The 20,780-nt window shown below is 44.0% G+C and overlaps 1 protein-coding gene across 4 annotated transcripts in view; it reads right to left on the bottom strand.

Moving 5' to 3' along the window:
- The window catches only part of LOC115128812 (adhesion G protein-coupled receptor B2-like), a 147,083-nt gene that overhangs the window by 108,294 nt on the left and 18,009 nt on the right, over positions 1 to 20,780 (bottom strand). The window contains exon 1 of one of the 4 annotated variants that reach the window (XM_065017920.1): positions 2,859 to 3,347. The exons of the other annotated variants lie outside the window; for them this stretch is intronic. The gene's annotated coding sequence lies outside the window, so the exon portion shown is untranslated. Of the gene's footprint in view, positions 1 to 2,858; positions 3,348 to 20,780 lie in introns of those variants that run through there. 4 annotated transcript variants of the gene reach the window in all.

Raw genomic sequence — 20,780 nt, 5'->3', positions numbered from 1 at the left:
TAAATAGACAGCTACGAAAAATATAGATGAAAACTCTTTTGGTAAATAGTGTTGTCTACAGCTTCATATGACTTACTCTACCCCAGTCAAGAAATACCTTGAGACTTCCTTAATATTAGATTTCGTGCACCATCTGTTGTTTACAAATATACACAGACCACCGCCCCTTGTCTTACTGGAGGTAGCTGTTCTATCTTGCCGATGCAGCTTAAACCCACCAGCTGTATTTTATCCATGTCGTCATTCAGCCACGACTCGGTGAAACATAAGATATTACAGTTATTAATGTCCCGTTGGTAGGATATTCGGGATCGTAGCTCGTCTATTTTGTTATTTAATTATTGTACATTGGCTAATAGGATTGATGGTAGAAGCAGATTACCCACTTGCCGTCGGTTCCTTACAAGGCACCCCGACCTATGTCCCCGATGTATCCGTTTCTTTATATTGTGAATGACGGGGATTTGGGCCTTGTCATTTGTCTGAAGTAAAACCTTTGTTTAGTACGAGGTGATTAATTGCTGTCCTGTCATCCAGAAGCTCTTTTCAGTCATAAGAGATGGTGGCAGAAACATTACGTGCAAAATGCATTACAAAGAAAGTGAAAAAAATACACACAATAGCACAATTGGTTAGGACGGCAGACATCTCCTCAGTCGCCATTGCAGCTGTCAATGTTCGGCCAACCCCTGACCCTTAAACTCCCTCCCCTTAAAACCTTAGAAACTTTATGAAAACATCAACAACAAACACAAGCTGACTCTTATTTTCTATCATTGCAACAGTAAATATGAATCTACAGTATATCTAATTCCCATATAGTGTTTTTAAAGGTAAAGGGCTATGAAGGGTATAGGGTGCCTGGAGGGTTTTTTAAGGTTTGACTTATTAATTCTCTATGCACACAGAAGATCCCACTAAATACATTTTTAACAGTGTGTCAACACAGGTGGAGAGAGATAAAGGTAAGATTGAGGTTGCCTTGTGATCCATTTGCCTGACTCTGGGGTCTGATTTATGGTGCTCCAGATTGAGATGGAGGATTAGAACCAGATTAGTTCACCAAAGAGACCAGGAAGTAACATATCTGATCAATGCTCCAAATGTTCTATCCATTTCCTGTGAAGAGCCCCATTGGCTCCCAGTGAAAATACACTTCCTCAATCATTTTGAGATTCATACCTCACATTTTCATAACTTTCATAACACTTTTTAGCACTTGTGGCACAAATCCAATGCAATCCAATGGTACCTTTATTAGCATGGTTGCGCTGTCCAAATCATGTAAAAATGTAAAAATGTATTGTGTAACTCAGTTACTTATAGATGACTTGACAATGAAACCTGAACATTGTAATAGTTACCACTGACTTGCATTGGATTTGTGCCACAAATGCAAAAATATTAGCACTTAAAACAGTGGCCAGGTAAACAAAAACGAAATCTTAAGGTTACGCTTGAACTCCAAATGGTTATGATAAGGGTTAAGTTTGGGATAGGCTTAAAACCAAAATATCAAAAACAACTTTCAATTGCTAGATTCAAACATGCAACCTTTGGAATCAAAGGCAGATGCTTACTCCCATCTGCCAGCCACGCCCATAAGAGGCTTAGGAGTGACTCCTAGCAAAACTGAAACCAACTTGAAGGTAAGAGCGCTCCCTGTTGCCACTAGTGGAGGGTTTCCATGTCATCTTCCGACGTCATCACACATGGATGGACGTCGAATACTGACTTGTTTCAGGGTTGACTTGCCTGCTCTCCTACATCTTGTCACCACAACCTCCTGCTCCTGGCTTCCTGGTCCCCGGCCGATCTAGGCTAATTGCTCACTCCTAAGCCTCTTTAGACGGATTATCTATCTGCCTGGTGTGCTAGCTAGCCTAGAGAAGAGCAAAGGAACACCGGTTGCCATCAGATCCATAGACTTTGGCAACCTATACTCCATGTTGGCACCAAAGTATCCGTGGCAACAACTCATTTAGATTCTAACTACATTTAAACTTTTATACGAACATGATACAATTTAACATCCCTTTGAGCATGGTGAAGTTGTTAATTACACATTGGATGGTGTATCAATACACCCAACCCAGTTACTACAAAGATACAGACGTTCTTCCTAACTCGGTTGCCGAAGAGGAAGGAAGCTGCTCAGGGATTTAAACATGAGGCTAATGGTGACTTTAAAACAGTTACAGAGTTTAATGGCTGTGATAGGAGAAAACTGAGGATGGATCAACAACATTGTAGTTACTCCAAAATACTAACCTAAATGACAGAGTGAAAAGAACAAATCCTGTACAGAATATAAATATTCCCAAAAAGGCCAAAACCATTAGGCAAAGCAATTCACTTTCTATCCTGAATAAAAAAAATGGTGTTTGGGGCAAATCCAATACAACACATTACTGAATACCACTCTCCGTATTTATAAGCATTGTGGTGGCTGCATCATGTTATGGGTACGCTTGTAATTGTTAAGGGCTGGGGAGTTTTTCAGGATAAAACATAAATGGAATACAGCTTAGCACATGGAAAATCCTAGAGGAAAAACTGGTTCAGTCTGCTTTCCACCAGACACTGGGAGATGAATTCACCTTTCAGCAGGACAATAACCCAAAATACAAGGCCAAATCTACACTGGAGTTGCTTACCAAGAAGACAGTGAATGTTCCTGAGAGGCATGTTACAATTTTGATTTAAATCTACTTGAAAATCTTGCACAATCCAGGTGTGGAAAGCTCTTAGAGACTTACCCTGAAAAACTCTCCTTGTCAATAACACATATGCCAACACAAGAGATAAGACAACTACGTGTAATGCAAGAAAATAGGTCTAAAAGTGCTGTAACTCACCTCTTTAGAGCCTAAACAATGGGTCCAGCGATGCAGATATATCCCAAACTATGCCAGCGATGACTGTACCACGTATCTACAATTCTGTACTACTAACCTACACTCTAGCTGCCAATCCTGTTGAACATACTGTCACATAATTCGGCTATAATCTATACCTACACCATGCTTGCAAGCTGTTGCATGGAGCAGCTCTATCTTAAAGTCTGAAATCAGCAACGTCCAGCAGCCCTCATTCAAACTAAATAGACGAGGTAATTCTGACTCTAGCCTAAACTCTAGCTGTCCATAGCCACAATATGAAGGAAACTAAAGTCTACACGGGCTCATACTGTGCTGTAATGTATGACAGTGCTAAGCTAAAGTCTATGAAGTAGCAGAGTTTGTGTGAGTAGCGTCTGTAGGCTAAAGTCAGTCATGCTGTGGAGAGCTGTTTGACAGAGCGGCAGCTTCCCTGATCCCTTCTGCTCTGTCAGACGGAAAAGTGGAGCAGCCGTCACACATCCCACCCTCCCTCTCCTCCACTCTCATCCCTTGCTGCCACGCTTCGATGCTTCCTCCCTCTGCCTAACACTTCCGCTAGCCATGTGCCAGAAAGAGGAAGAGGAGGAGGAGGAAGCGGAGGAGGAAATGGAGATCTATTTCCACTTCAGGAAAATACTGCCAGTAGGGGGCTTAAGAAAGAGGAGTGTGACAAAGTTTATTTTAACACACACACACACACACACACACACACACACACACACACACACACACACACACACACACACACACACACACACACTTGCATTCTGCACAATAGCATTCGGAACTAAAAATAATAATTACATTTGACGTGATGAAAATTACATTTGGCTTGAAAATGGCTGTCTAGCAATGCTCAACAACCAACTTGAGAGCTAGAAGATTTTGAAAAAGAATAATGTGCGAATATTGTATAATTGCCAAGGCAAGAAACTCTGAGCGCAGCCCAATCCATTTCACAGAACCGCTTGTTGCAATTTTGATGAGGCTATCTTGTTCAGATATTGGTAAGTGGACAGGAGGTAGGGCATGAAAGGGATAACGAATCCAGTTGTTTGTGTCGTCCATTTCGGGAAAGTACCTGCGTAATCGCGCAACCAGCTCACTCAGGTGCTTCGGTATATCATATTTGACATGGTCCGTAAGCTTGAGTTCATTCGCACAAAAAAATCATACAATGATCAAATCTAAGTTTATTTGTCACGTGCGCCGAATACAACACCTTACAGTATAGAAGTATAGCAGAGTAATCAGGAAACATGCAGGTTACAATGAGTAACAGATCACATGATATTAGACCATTAGAATCATGGATCAAATATAATTGGAGTGCTCAGTTACTATAGAATGTAATTTACTGTAGCATGTCAGTTACTATAGAATGTAATTTACTATAGCATATCAGTTACTATAGAATGTAATTTATTATAGCATATCAGTTACTATAGAATGTAATTTACTATAGCATATCAGTTACTATAGAATGTCAGTCACTATAGAATGTCAGTCACTACAGAATGTCAGTGACTATAGAATGTAATTTACTGTAGCATGTCAGTTACTATAGAATGAAATTTACTATAGCATATCAGTTACTATAGAATGTCAGTCACTATAGAATGTCAGTCACTACAGAATGTTAGTGACTATAGAATGTCAGTCACTATAGAATGTCAGTCACTACTGCATGTCAGTGACTATAGAATGTCAATGACTATAGAATGTCAGCCACTACTGAATGTTAGTCACAATAGAATGTTTGTCACTACAGAATGTCAGTGACTATAGAATGTCAGTCAATATAGAATGTCTGTCAATATAGAATGTCAGGCACTACTGAATGTCAGTGACTGTAGAATGTCAGTGACTAAAGAATGTCAGTCACTATAGAATGTCATTCACTACTGAATGTCAGTGACTATAGAATGTCAGTCATTACTGAATGTCAGTCACTATAGAATGTCAGTCACTACAGAATGTTAGTGACTATAGAATGTGAGTGACTATAGAATGTCATTCACTACTGAATGTCAGTGACTATAGAATGTCAATCACTACAGAATGTCAGTCACTATAGAATGTCAGTCACCATAGAATGTCAGTCACTATAGACCTTTTCCACATTTTGTTACGTTACAGCCTTATTCGAAAATGGATTTTTAAAAATGCATCAATATTCAAACAAAATGCCCTATAATGACAAAGTGAAAACAGGATTTTAGATGTTTTTGCACATTTATTAAAAATATAACAGAAATACCTTATTTACATAAGTATTCAGACCCTTTGCTATGAGACTCAAAATTGAGTTTATGTGCATCCTGTTTCAATTGATCATCCTTGTTAGAACAACTTGATTGGACTCAACCTTTGATCAATTCAATTGATTGGACATGAAATGGAAAGACACACACCTGTCTATATAAGGTCGCACAGTTGACAGTACATATTAGAGCAAAAACCAAGCAATGAGCTCCGAGACAGGATTGTGTCAAAGCACAGATCTAGGGATGGGTACCAAAACATTTGCCAAAAAGCACCTAAAGGACTCTCAGACCATGAGAAACAAGATTCTCTGGTCTAATGAAACTATTTTAGCCTGAATGCCAAGCGTCACGTCTAGAGGAAACCTGGCACCATCCCTACGGTGAAGCAAGGTGGTGGAAGCATCATGCTGTGGGGGTGTTTTTCAGTGGCAGGGACTAGGAGACTAGTTAGGATCGAGGGCAAGATAAACAGAGTAAAGTACAGAGATCCAGGGGTGAAGGTTCACCTTTCAACAGGACAACGACCCTAAGCACAAGGCAACGCAGGAGTGGCTTCGGGACAAGTCTCTGAATGTCCTTGAGTGGCCCAGCCAGGGCCCGGACATGAACCAGATCGAACATCTCTGCAGGGACCTGAAAATAGCTGTTCCCTATCCAACCTGACAGAGCTTGAAAGGATCTGCAGATAAAAATGGGAGAAACTCCCCAAATACAAGTGTGCCAAGCTTTTAACATCATTACCCAAGAAGACTCAAGGCTGTAATCACTGCCAAAGGTTCTTCAACAAAGTATTGAGTAAAGGGTCTGAATACTTATGTAAATGTGTTATTTCAGGTTTTAATATATTTGCAAAAATGTTTAAAAACCTGTTTTTGCTTTGTCATTATGGTGTATTGTGTATAGATTGATGAAGGGAAAAAAAGATTTAATACATTTTAGAATAAAGTTGTAACGTAAGAAAATGTGGAAAAAGTCAACGGGTCTGAATACTTTCCAAACACACAAGCACACACACAGACACACACACAAATGCACTTTATCCCCAAATCTTTATCCCTTATCCCTCTAAAGAGCACCACACCAGGGGTGGTTGTTTGTGTGTGTGAGCAACAGTGAACAACAGTGTGTGTGTGTGTCTGTGTGTAAGTGCACATATGTGTGCATGTACAGTTGAAGTCGGAGTTTACATACACCTTAGCCAAATACATTTAAACTCAGTTTTCACAATTCCTCACATTTAATCCTTGTAAAAATTCCCTGTCTTAGGTCAGTTAGGATCACCACTTTATTTTAAGAATATGAAATGTCAGAATAATAGTTGAGAGAATGATTTATTTTATATTTTATTTCTTTCATCACATTCCCAGTGGGTCAGAAGCTTACATACACTCAATTAGTATTTGGTAGCATTGCCTTTAAATTGTTAAACTTGGGTCAAATGTCGGTTAGCCTTCCACAAGCTTCCCACAATAAGTTGGGTGACAGAGCTGGTGTTACTAAGTCAGGTTTGTAGGCATCCTTGCTCGCACGCGCTTTTTCAGTTATGCCCACAAATTGTCTATAGGATTGAGGTCAGGGCTTTGTGATGGCCACTCCAATACCTTGACTTTGTTGTCCTTGAGTCATTTTGCCACAACTTTGGAAGTATGCTTGGGGTCATTGTCCATTTGGAAGACCCAAGCTTTAACTTCCTGACTGATGTCTTGAGATGTTTCTTCAATATATCCACATCATTTTCCTCCCTCATGATGCCATCTATTGTGTGGAGTGCACCAGTCCCTCCTGCAGCAAAGCACCCCCAGGACATGATGCTGCCACCCCCGTGCTTCATGGTTGGGATGGTGTTCTTCGGCTTGCAAGCTTGCCCCTTTTTCCTCCAAACATAACGATGGTCATTATGGCCAAACAGTTCTATTTTTGTTTCAAAAAGTAGGATCTTTGTCGCCATGTGCAGTTGCAAACCATAGCCTGGCATTTTTATGGCGGTTTTGGAGCAGTGGCTTCTACCTTGCTGAAAGGCCTTTCAGGTTTTGTCGATATAGGACTCATTTTAATGTGGATATAGATACTTTTCTACCTGTTTCTTCCAGCATCTTCACAAGGTCCTTTGCTGTTGTTCTGGGATTGATTTGCACTTTTTGCACCAAAGTATGCTAGGTGAGCGGAATGACGGATTTGTGGTCCAATGGAGTTTCTACTTGCGTACCTTTGTTTCTACACATGAACGTGGTACCTTCAGGCGTTTGGAAATTGCTCCCAAGGACGAACCAGACTTGTGGAGGTCTACAATTTTTTTTCTGAGGTCTTGACTGATTTCTTTTTCCCCAAATGTCAAGCAAAGAGGCACTGAGATTGAATGAAGGTCTTGAAATACATCCAGGTACACCTCCAATTGACTCAAATGATGTCAATTAGCCTATCAGAAGCTTCTAAAGCCATCACATCATTTCCTGGAGTTTTCCAAGCCTTTTAAAGACAGGGTCAACTTACTCACTGGCCCACAGGAATTGTGATTCAGTGAATTATAAGTGAAATAATCTGTCTGTAAACAACTGTTGGAAAAATTACTTGTGTCATGCACAAATAAGATGTCCTAACTGACTTGCCAAAACTATAGTTTGCTAACAAGAAATGTGTGGACTGGTTGAAAACAAGTTTTAATGACTCCAAACTAAGTGTATGTAATCTTCTGACTTCAACTGTACATGTGTATGTGTGTGTATGCACCCATGTGTGTGTATGTGTGTGTATGTGTGTGTGTATGCACCCCTGCGTGTATGCGTGTGTGCTTGTGTGTGTGAGCTCGACTGTACGTGTTTGCACATGCATGTGTGTGTGTGTGTGTGTGTGTGTGTGTGTGTGTGTGTGTGTGTGACAGCAGGAGGTCTGACCCCCAAAGCATGCATGTGTTCTGGATCAAGGGAGAGAGGGAGATGCTGGAGGCAAGGTCAGGGACCACTCTGGAGAGAGGAGCAGAAAATCCATCATCATTTCATAGAGGCTGCAGAGGCATGACCTAGCCAGAGAGAGGGAACAATGCTGCATACGTCCAGACCTTTAAAGTGCAGTTATAACAAAATATGATAACGTCAATCTCTTACACAACAATGCTTTTGTTTAGATAAAGAAAGGAAAGCAATGGTGAAGGATAAAGAGTAAGAGTGGTCTCTATAGCACAATACAGCTAGCTCAATATGGTCAACGGGTAGCCAGCCTGAACATCTCTCTCTCTCCTACTCTCTCTCTGTTCTCTCTCTCTCTGCCTCTCTATCTACTTTACTCTCTCTACCTCCTCTCTCTACCTCACACTCTTTCTCTCTTTCTACCTCTCTCTCGCTCTCTCTATACCTCTCTTTTGTTCTCTCTCACTCTGTCTCCCTCACTCTCTCTCAATCCCCCTCTCTCCCTTCATGCTAGATGTTTAACTTTGCCATACTGCATGTGAAAAACCCAATTGTATGGTATGAGTTGGACGAGAGTGGAAGGGGTTAGGGGGGGGATCTGCTATCCTGTTAACCACTTTGATCAACCTACCTGAACCAAGATAGAGACCTCAAACCACCTGAACCCAGTCACATAAAGCTTGACACAGATCCATAAATATGATTTACAGAGAAAGTGAGGGATAGAGAGACAGAATGAGAGAGAGAGAGAGAGAGAATGAGAGGGAGAGAGAGAGAGAGTCATGCTCAACATGAGCTTCTGATATATATCATATTTCTTTGTTTTTAGAATGAGATGAACACTATAATCAAAAAATGATTCCAGACAAGAAGTGATGAACAACAACTCTATTCATTCAGAATAGAAAAAAAGTAACTTTGCGCCTCAAGTTAAGAAGTTTTGACTCTAGCTAGCTAGCTACACAACAAAGACCTAGCCAGCAGACTAACAAGCTAGCCAGAAGAAACGAGCTAGAACAAACCTAGCAAGGGGAGTTAATACAACTACATCAAACGACCAAACTGAGTGAGTAAACCAAAAAGGAGCACGGACTAACTTTAAACAGATCTTCTGTTTGTTTGTGTGTGAGGATTTGTCACTCTTTTTGCTGGTTTTTGAACTAAATTAGCGCTAGCTAGCAACAGTAGCAGACGAACAAACCCGTTGCCAGCAGAACTGCGCAGCAGCAGTAGTAGCAGAGCCCACAAGCACCATGTCCCCACTCCCCCTCAGCGCAGAATCCATTCTCTACCCTAAAGAGGCCAGAAATGACACAACGAGGAAAGCTTTTAAACGGAAACTACTAAAGGGGAGGCCAGAAACCCTTTTTGCAGACCTCTACAAATACGGTGACGTGAGTAATCTCATCTTCCTCACTGACCAGCCAAAAGCATGGCACTCAGCACTCTGCTCTCACTACCCATCCATAAAGAAAGAGGGAATCTGTAATGGATGGAAGCTGAAAATCAAAGAGTGTCACCCTGACAGCACCATGATAACACCATGATAACAATCAACCTCTACAAGACTGGGACTGTCATGGTGCAAGGTAACATTAGGCTGTTTGAAACAGACTTTCAGAACATTAAGGAGAGAGCAGAGAGAGAGAAGGACAGCACCAGTGACATGCCCTCCCACAAGACAAACTCCACCAGCACCACCCTCACCCCTACTCTCCCCACCCAAACAGGCACATCCAGCACCTATTCCCACCATAGTGCAGGACACGCCCCAGGAGGAGAGCGACCCCCTCAGTGCAGAGCAGGCTCAGGCCCTCCTCACCACCATGGCTGCCATGATGGATGAGTTCACCAAACTGGAGGGGGAGGTGGTCCTGTTGAGGGAGAGCGTGAGCAAACAGCAACCAGACATCCACACCTTATAGGAGCTCCTAACCAAGGTGAGGACAGAGCAGGACAGCAGCCTTGCAAAACAGCTGAAAGAGGTTCAGCGAGAGAGAGACGGACTCAAGAGAGAGCTGGCTGATCTAACAAAGGAGGTGAGAGAGCTCCAAAAAGACAGGCAGAACAGTAATGACGATCTGACCACACTAAGAGAGGAGCTGCAGGAGAGAAAGAGAACAGAGGACAGGCTGCAGGAGCAGCTAGATCACCACTCTATGACCTGCCCTCACACAGCAGAGGAGCCCAGCTCAACCAGCCAGGCTTCCCCAGTCCTGCCCTCACACAGCAGAGGAGCCCAGCTCAACCAGCCAGGCTTCCCCAGTCCTGCCCTCACACAGCAGAGGAGCCCAGCTCAACCAGCCAGGCTTCCCCAGCCCTGCCCTCACACAGCAGAGGAGCCCAGCTCAACCAGCCAGGCTTCCCCAGCCCTGCCCACACACAGCAGAGCCCAGCTCAACCAGCCAGGCTTCCCCAGCCCTGTCCTCACACAGCAGAGGAGCCCAGCTCAACCAGCCAGGCTTCCCCAGCCCTGCCCTCATACAGCAGAGGAGCCCAGCTCATCCAGCCAGGCTTCCCTAGCCCTGCCCTCACACAGCAGAGGAGCCCAGCTCAACCAGCCAGGCTTCCCCAGACCTGCCCACACACAGCAGAGGAGCCCAGCTCAACCAGCCAGGCATCCCCAGCCCTGCCCTTATACAGCAGAGGAGCCCAGATCAACCAGCCAGGCTTCCCCAGCCCTGCCCTCATACAGCAGAGGAGCCCAGCTCAACCAGCCAGGCTTCCCCAGCCCTGCCCACACACAGCAGAGGAGCCCAGCTCAACCAGCCAGGCTTCCCCAGCCCTGCCCTCACACAGCAGAGGAGACCAGCTCAACCAGCCAGCCTTTCCCAGCCCTGCCTGCTGCACCCCTCCTCCCCAACCCACAGAACAGCCTCCCACTGACAGCAGCACCGGCACAGACCAGCCACACCCAGCTCCAACACCCACCAGCCCCTCCTCTGCCCCCTCCAGTCCAGAAGAAACACTGGCTGACATTGTCCTGTTGATGGACTCAAATGGGAAGTTTGTTCAGGAGAAGAAACTTTTCCTAGACACAAAACGAGAAAGGTGTGGTGCCCAACAACGCAGAGTGCCATGGAGCTGCTTGATAAGGCCCATCTCGGGTCGCCAAGCCACATAATCATACATGCCGGAAGCAACGACCTGCGTGCTCAGCAGGAGAGGGTGGTGACTTCACTACGGGGAGTGATTGAGAAGGCCGCAATCTTCCCCAACTCAAGGATCGTGGTGCCAATCCTTCAACAGAGGAAGGACTTCCACCCTGCCACAATCCAAAGAATAAACGCCAGCCTGCCCTGCGACCCAATGTACACCTGGCCCACCATCCCACCATCGATCTGGACTGTCTCTATGACCATGTTCACTTGTACAGGGAGACAGTCCCCATCCTTGCCAAGACTCTCAATGACGTTGCTTTAAACCCCAATCCGACCTCTCCACCCAGGAAAAGGGGAGCAATCTCGACCCTGCCAAGATCACAGAGACCACACCCCGGACCAGCACTCTGGAACCCACAGCCACGACCACAGCACCACCAACCTCAATGCCCACCACAGCCAGTGCAGCACAGATCACCCCAGCCCAGCTTCATAGCCACCCAGACAAGGCCTCCCACCCCCCTGCCCCCACCGCAGACCTACACTTGGAGGAGCCACAGCCCAGCAGGCAGAGCTACGCACAGGCTATGAGAGGAGCATCTGGCCCAACCCCCACCAACCAAATGAGTGACATTAAACAAATGCTGAGTCTACTATGCTCACATGTGATAGGCCGAGGGTCATGGAAAGATGAGCACAAGAACTCCACCATCCTCACACTACACCCACCCAAGTGGCATGACACAAATTATATCTGAAATGATAAACAAATTACATTTGCATAATAAGAGTTTACTTTAATTGAAAAATCCTATTTTAATAGTTCTTGTTGGATTGTGAGTGTTTGTCTCATTTTGAAGGCAAAGGAAAAACAAGGGAAATCTTTTTACGCTGGATGTTGGAATTTACAAGGATTGAAGTCCTCTGCTTTTGGACTAAAGAGCAGAAACCCAGACTTCCCGAAAGAAATGGATGATGTTGATATTGTAGTACTACAGGAAACATGGTGCAGAGGTGATGTTTCCACTGGCTGTCCACTAGGTTATAGGGAGAGAATCATACCATCCACTGGCTGTCCACTAGGTTATTGGGAGATAATCATACCATCCACTGGCTGTCCACTAGGTTATAGGGAGATAATCATACCAACCACTGGCTGTCCACTAGGTTATTGGGAGATAACCATACCATCCACTAAATGAAAAGGAATCAAACAGGGCAGAGACTCAGGGGGAATGCTAATATGGTATAAATCTGAACTAATTACTTCAATCGAATTGATCAAAACAGGAGACTTCTTTATCTGGTTAAAAATCAACAAGGAGGCTATCTTAACAGATAAAAAATGTCTTCCTCTGTGCCACATACATTCCCCCCTCAGAGTCACCCTACTTCAATGAAGAGAGTTTCTCCATTCTAGAGGGGGAAATTAGTCACTTTCAGGCCCAAGGCAACGTACTGGTCTGTGGAGACCTGAATGCTAGAACAGCAGAAGAACAAGACACTATTAACAGTCATGGGGATAAACCAGAAAGCAACAACCTTTCCCTCCGCAAATACCCCACAGAAACAACTATGACAAAGTGAAAAACAAAAACGGAGTACAGCTCGTGAAGCTCTATGGAACACTGTGTCTGTACATAATCAATGGTAGGCTGAGAGGGGACTCTTTTGGTAGGTACACCTACAGCTCATCCCTTGGCAGCAGAACTGTAGACTACTTCCTCACCGACCTAAACCCAGAGTCTCTCAGAGCCTTCACAGTCAGCCCACTAACACCTCTCTGAGACCACAGTAAAATCACAGTATATCTGAGAAGAGCAGAACCCAACCATGAAGCATCATGGCCCAACAAATAACATGGTACAAAACAGGCCTATAGATGGAGTGCAAACAGTACAGACATCTACCAAAAAGCAATTAGTAGCCAAAAAATACAATCTCTCCTGGACAACTTTTTAGCCTTAACATTCTCCTACAGCAATGAAAGTGTAAATTTGGCTGTTTGGAACATAAACTTTATATTTGAGAAATTAGCCTCCTTGGCTAATTTAAAGAAGCATAAGAGCAAACCAGAAATAACAGATAATGAAAAGTGGTTTGATAATGATTGCAAAAATCTAAGAAGGTCATTGAGAAATATATCTAATCAAAAACACAGAGAACCAGACAACAAAAATATATGCCTTCAATATGGGGAAACACTGAAGCAATACAAACACACCCTGAGAACAAAAAAGGAACAGCACATTAGAAATCAGCTGGATGGAATTGAGGAATCCATAGAATCAAACCACTTCTGGGAGAATTGGAATAAATTAAACAAACCTCATCATGAAGAATTGGCTATCCAAAATGGGGATATGTGCAGAAATCACTTTGCAAACCTCTACAGCAATATAACAAAAAGCCCAGAACAAAAAGATATACAAGAAAAATGACAAATCCTTGAATCAGCAGTCAAAGACTATCAGAATCCTGTGGATACCCCAATTACAGAAGAAGAATTATTGGAAAAACTATGCACTCTCCAACCCAAAAAGGCCTGTGGTGGTGATGGTATTTTAAATGAAAACATCAAATATACAGACCACAAATTCAAATTGGCTATACTCAAACTCTTCAACGTTATCCTCACTGCAGGTATTTTCCCCGATATTTGGAACCAGGGATTGATCACACCAATCTATAAAAATGGAGACAAATTTGACCCAAATAATTACAGATGAATTTGCGTTAACAGCAACTTGGCAAAAATTCTCTGCAGTATTATAAATAGCAGACTACATAATTTCCTTGACAAACACAACGTCCTGAGCAGAAGCCAGATTGGATTTCAAAAAAATTATCGTACAACAGACCACATTTACACCCTCCACACTCTAAATGATAAACATTTAAACCAAAACAAAGGCAAAATCTACTCGTGTTTTGTAGATTTCAAGAAAGCATTTGATTCAATTTGGCACGAAGGACTTTTTTATAAACTAATAGAAAATGGTATTGGAGGGAAAACTTATGATTTAATTGAAAGTAGCTTTCACATGGCTGTGAATGAGCTGAGAGACAAAGCAAGAAGAGCATTCTATGCCATTAAAAGCAACATCAAAATCGAAATTCCAATTAGAATCTGGCTCAAAAATGTTCAATCAGTTATAGAACCAATTGCTCTATATGGCAGTGAAGTATGGGGTCCAATCTCTAATAATGAATTTACCAAATGGGAAAAACATCCAATCGAAATACTGCATGCAGAGTTTTGCAAGACTGTATTGCAAGTGCAAAGAAAAACTCAAAATAATGCATGTAGAGCAGAATTGGGCCAATACCCCCTTCTCATTCGAAAAGAAAAAAAGAGCCATCAAATTTTACAACCATCTAAAAACAAGTGACCCCAAAACATTCCATCACACAGCTCTACAATGTCAAGAGATGAAACAAGAGAAGAGTCCCATCAGCCAGCTGGTTCTGAGGCTCAGTTCACCAACCCCATAGAGCCTCAAGACATCAATCAGAACATCTAGCCCAACAAAATCATCACAAAACAAAAATACAAATATATCACCTATTGGAAAGACACCACAAAAAATCAAAGTAAACTTCAATGCTATTTGGCTTTAAACAGACAGTACACGGTGGCAGACTATCTGACCACTGTGACTGATAGAAAACTGAGTAAAACATTGACTAGGTACAGACTCAGTAAGCACAGTCTGGCTATAGAGACCGGTCGTCACAGACAAACCTGGCTGCCCAGAGAGGACAGGCTGTGCTCACTCTGCTCCAGGGGAGAGGTAGAGACAGAGCTGCATTTCCTATTACACTGTGACAAATGCTCAGACCTAAGAGAATATTTATTTCCCAAAATTATAATTCAATACAAAGAATTTGAAATGATAAAAGATGAAGAAAAAATTTCATATTTATTGGGTGAAAAGCCAAAATGTGCAGTTTTGGCAGCCAAATATGTGTCCTCCTGCCACAATCTTTCATACCACGTCATGTGTCTTCTCAGTCACGTTGACACTGGTCTACTACCATTGCTTTAATGTATTGTTATTCTCATTAATATTGTTGTTGTAGTTGTTGTTAATGGTAATCCCATGTCCACTACTACTATTATTATTGCTGTTGGACCCACCATTTGTTTATATATAAAAATATATATATTAAAAAAAATTGACGTGTATACTTTGACAATGTAAGTAATAATGAACTTGCCATGTCAATAATGTCAATTGAATTTAATTTAATTGAATTGAGAGAGAGGACAGAGGAGAGAGGAGAGAGGGAGAGAGAGAGAGAGAGAGAGATTTTTTTACTTTTTGTCTTTCTTCACTTAAACAATCTACATTTACATTTACATTTAAGTCATTTAGCAGACGCTCTTATCCAGAGCGACTTACAAATTGGTGCGTTCACCTTATGACATCTAGTGGAACAGCCACTTTACAATAGTGCATCTAAATCTTTTAAGGGGGGGGGGGGGGTGAGAAGGATTACTTTATCCTATCCTAGGTATTCCTTAAAGAGGTGGGGTTTCAGGTGTCTCCGGAAGGTGGTGATTGACTCCGCTGTCCTGGCGTCGTGAGGGAGTTTGTTCCACCATTGGGGGGCCAGAGCAGCGAACAGTTTTGACTGGGCTGAGCGGGAACTGTACTTCCTCAGTGGTAGGGAGGCGAGCTCATTTAATTTAAATCTCACCCCGCCCTTAAAAATAAAAAATATATCCTGTACTGCATACATTTACCATACTCAACTTTCTATCTACCACATTATACAAACCAACATCACAATACCCACTCCTACAACTCTATATCCAAAACATCTTCTCCAGCTATACACACAGCCCCCCCAACACACCATATCTCCTCAAACATCTCTATACATTTGATAATTCTATAGAACTCAAACTCAACCCTGAGGCGTGCAGAGACCATCCCATTAAACAATAGTAAAGAGTCTGTTATCCCCCCACCTTTGACCCTGTTCCCCTTGTTAGCCAAATAGCTAACTTTGCCTGAGCAAACAGAAAACTCAACAACACACATTTGTCTTTCTCCTTACTCGAATACCTGTATCCCATTATGGACATCCCAACAGTAAAAACCAAAACCAACCTCTCACATAGACATTCCAACAGAGACATTAAAGGCATTAACCTGGTGCACACAGAAAACACATGAATCACAGTTTCTTTCATTTTACAGAAAAGACACCCCTGGCCGATTCCCGGTTCAACCTGTGCCAACCAGCTGTTAGTGGCCAGGGCTCCATGAAAAACCCTCCCCTGACCTCTTTGGTACTGAGGGTTTGTAGAGCCCACTCCACCTAAAACCCACCATACTCTCCGCCCCACATACTCCCTGCCACTGATGTGCCTTCACTCCTGTTAGGCTCCTAATGTTCCTAACCTTAACGCAGAGGTTGTAGAGGGCTTTACCTCCCACATCCTCAAACTCCCCCAGGCTCGGAGTGTTAAAATCTAACAAGTCCTCCAGACCCACTTGCCAGTCTCCAGTCTCTGCCATCACCTGCAGTGGCGGAAACATTGGTGGCCCCTCTCCCTTTGGCCACTCAAACATCCCCCTTACCGGCTCAGACAGTGCCTCCTGGACCTCCTCCAGGAATCTCTCCAGCAGCCTAAGAGACGTTATTCCTGTTTGTTGTGCCAAGACTTCCGGGGTTTTCCACCCCTCCTCTCCTAGCAGTCTCAGGTCACCCAGCCTTTGTAAACCCCTTGCCATCAGTTGCCTCTGCAGGGTGGCCGACTGAACCGATCTCAAAGGGATGGCTGGGTTGTGGAAGATAGGCTCCTCCCACACCCATAGCCCAGGCTCCACACCCCCTTCTCGTATGGGCCTTAGCAGCTGCCAGGCCCTCAGCATTGCAGAGTAAAAATCTGAGAGACCTGCTGTATTCAGCCTCTCCAGCTTCATGAGGAACAGCTGCCGGTCCAACCCTAATCCGCCAGCTCTCCTCAGCAGCGCGCATGCATGGTACAGCAGTCTCTGCACCGCCTTTAGCCTGAAAGCAGCCATCCTGTTCTCCAGTTCCACCAGGCCCTGTCCTCCTTCATGAACGGTCATGTACAACACTGCTGCCTTCAGCCAGTGATGGCCCGACCAGAAGATGTCCACCAGCTTGCGTTGCAGGTCTGCGAGCAGATGCTACCAGGTTGTTAACCTCTTAAGTCGACCCTCTACTTTTTTGAACATTCTGTTAAAAATCGCGCAACATTTCAGCGCCCTGCTACTCATGCCAGGAATATAGTATATGCATTTGCTTAGTCTGTGTGGATAGAAAACACTCAGACATTTATAAAACTGGTTAAATCACTGCTGTGGCTTTACCAGAACGGCATTTACATCGAAAAGCACAGGAAAAACTGATCACTGAAAATGGGAAAATATATCCATGCGCTACTTGAACCCATTGATAAAGGTGAACCACAATTAATTGACTGAGGTTGCAGTACCTACAGCTTCCACACGGTGTCTAGAGTCTTGTCATTTCCCTTCGAGTTTTTTCTTGGTCAAACACATGCAGGGCACCGTATTTCCTTAGGTCTAGGACCGGATATTTTTGTTGAGTTTCTAGCCGGACATTTTTCCAGACGGACAGCTAATGATCTTTACATCGCCTCCTGATGAATTTTATCGCTTATTAACGTTTACTAATACCTAAAGTTGCATTACAAACGTATTTCGAAGTGTTTTGTGAAAGTTTATCGTCGACTTTTTGAATTTTAAAAAATGACGTTACGTTTTGAAACGATGTTTTTTTCGTTTATCACACAGTCTACATATAACGATATCTAGGCTTTATATGGACCGATTTAATCGAAATAAAGACCCAAATAGTGTTTATGGGACATCTAGGAGTGCCAACAAAGAAGATGGTGAAAGGTAATGAATGTTTTCTATTTTATCGTGCGGTTTGTGTAACGCCGAAATGCTAATTATTTTGTTTACGTCCCCTGTGGGTCTTTTGGGGTGTTGCATGCTATCAGATAATAGCTTCTCATGCTTTCGCCGAAAAGCATTTTAAAAATCTGACTTGTTGCCTGGATTCACAACGAGTGTAGCTTTAATTCGATACCCTGCATGTGTATTTTAATGAACTTTTGAGTTTTAACTAATACTATTAGCATTTAGCGTAGCGCATTTGCATTTCCAGAGCTCTAGTTGGGACGCAAGCGTCCCGAGTAGAAGCAACAGGTTAAACAACAAGCAGCCTACCTTTACACACCTCCTTTGAGGAGCAACGTTTTACAGACAGCCCCGGTGCAAAAAGGACTGCCACCCCTGCACTAAGATTTGTCCCATGGATCAACACACAGACAGCCCCGGCGCATAAAAGACTGCCACCCCTGCACTAAGATTTGTCACATGGATCAACACACAGACAGCCCCGGTGCAAAAAGGACTGCCACCCCTGCACTAAGATTTGTCCCATGGCTCAACACACAGACAGCCCCGGTGCAAAAAGGACTGCCACCCCTGCACTAAGATTTGTCCCATGGCTCAACACACAGACAGCCCCGGTGCAAAAAGGACTGCCACCCCTGCACTAAGATTTGTCCCATGGCTCAACACACAGACAGCCCCGGCGCAAAAAGGACTGCCACCCCTGCACTAACATTTGTCCCATGGCTCAACACACAGACAGCCCCGGTGCAAAAAGGACTGCCACCCCTGCACTAAGATTTGTCCCATGGCTCAACACACAGACAGCCCCGGTGCAAAAAGGACTGCCACCCCTGCACTAAGATTGTCCCATGGCTCAACACACAGACAGCCCCGGTGCAAAAAGGACTGCCACCCCTGCACTAAGATTTGTCCCATGGCTCAACACACAGACAGCCCCGGTGCAAAAAGGACTGCCAACCCTGCACTAAGATTTGTCCCATGGCTCAACACACAGACAGCCCCGGTGCAAAAAGGACTGCCACCCCTGCACTAACATTTGTCCCATGGCTCAACACACAGACAGCCCCGGTGCAAAAAGGACTGCCACCCCTGCACTAAGATTGTCCCATGGCTCAACACACAGACAGCCCCGGTGCAAAAAGGACTGCCACCCCTGCACTAAGATTGTCCCATGGCTCAACACACAGACAGCCCCGGTGCAAAAAGGACTGCCACCCCTGCACTAAGATGTGTCCCATGGCTCATCACACTCGCCCCTTTTCACCAGAGCCCCCAATCGACTTCATTCAACACATCACTATGCGTCTCATGCAGAAACAACACCTGTACTTTTTGTTTTGTTTTATGTATTCACCCAGCACACTTCTCTTTCCCATCTCTGGCGCCATTTACAGTGGGGCAAAAAAGTATTTTGTCAGCCACCAATTGTGCAAGTTCTCCCACTTAAAAAAATGAGAGAGGCCTGTAATTTTCATCATAGGTACACTTCAACTATGACAGACAAAATGAGAAAAAAAATCCAGAAAATCACGTTGTAGGATTTTTTATGAATTTATTTGCAAATTATGGTGGAAAATAAATATTTGGTCACCTACAAACAAGCAAGATTTCTGGCTCTCACAGACATGGAACTTCTTCTTTAAGAGGCTCCTCTGTCCTTCACTCGTTACCTATATTAATGGCACCTGTTTGAACTTGTTATCAGTATAAAATACACCTGTCCACAACCTCAAACAGTCACACTCCAAACTCCACTATGGCCAAGAGCAAAGAGCTGTCAAAGGACACCAGTCCCCTTAGTGTCATTCAGGAACTTTGTCAATTCTCTCAACGTGTACTTAGACCCCTCTGTTTGACTGGCTGTCAGCTCCGGGCCCATTGAAGAGGAGTCTGAAAAAAATAACTCCTCATCCTCTTCCTCAGACTCACTTTCCTCCTCATCTCTATCTCCCACCCTGACCACCTGCCTTCCTCTCTGGTCAGGGCATCACCCAGCAACAGGCAACATTTCCATGGTGCCTTTGTCCACACCCTTTTCCGCTTGACACCCTCCTCCTCCCCCCCTAGTCTCTTACACTTCCCCACTATACTCTCCTCATCCACTAGAATAACCTGACTAGACCCATCATCTACACCACCCTCCATAGCATGACTAGGCCCAGAATCATCTACACCACCCTCCATAGCATGACTAGGCCCAGAATAATCTACACCACCCCCATAGCATAACTAGGCCCAGCCTCAGCTATCCCACCATCTCTAGCCTGACTAGACCCAGCCTCATCTACACCACCCTCCATAGCCTGACTAGACCCAGCCTCAGCTACCCCACCATCTCTAGCCTGACTAGACCCAGCATCATCTACACCACCCTCCATAGCCTGACTAGACCAAGCCTCATCTACACCACCCTCCATAGCCTGACTAGACCCAGCATCATCTACACCACCCTCCATAGCCTGACTAGACCCAGCATCATCTACACCACCCTCCATAGCCTGACTAGACCCAGCCTCATCTACACCACCCTCCATAGCCTGACTAGACCCAGCATCATCTACACCACCCTCCATAGCCTGACTAGACCCAGCCTCATCTACACCACCCTCCATAGCCTGACTAGACCCAGCCTCATCTACACCACCCTCCATAGCCTGACTAGACCCAGCATCATCTACACCACCCTCCATAGCCT

Source organism: Oncorhynchus nerka, linkage group LG4 (assembly GCF_034236695.1).
Source record: "Oncorhynchus nerka isolate Pitt River linkage group LG4, Oner_Uvic_2.0, whole genome shotgun sequence".
NCBI lineage: Eukaryota > Metazoa > Chordata > Actinopteri > Salmoniformes > Salmonidae > Oncorhynchus > Oncorhynchus nerka.
This window is presented reverse-complemented; position numbering and strand designations above follow the sequence as displayed.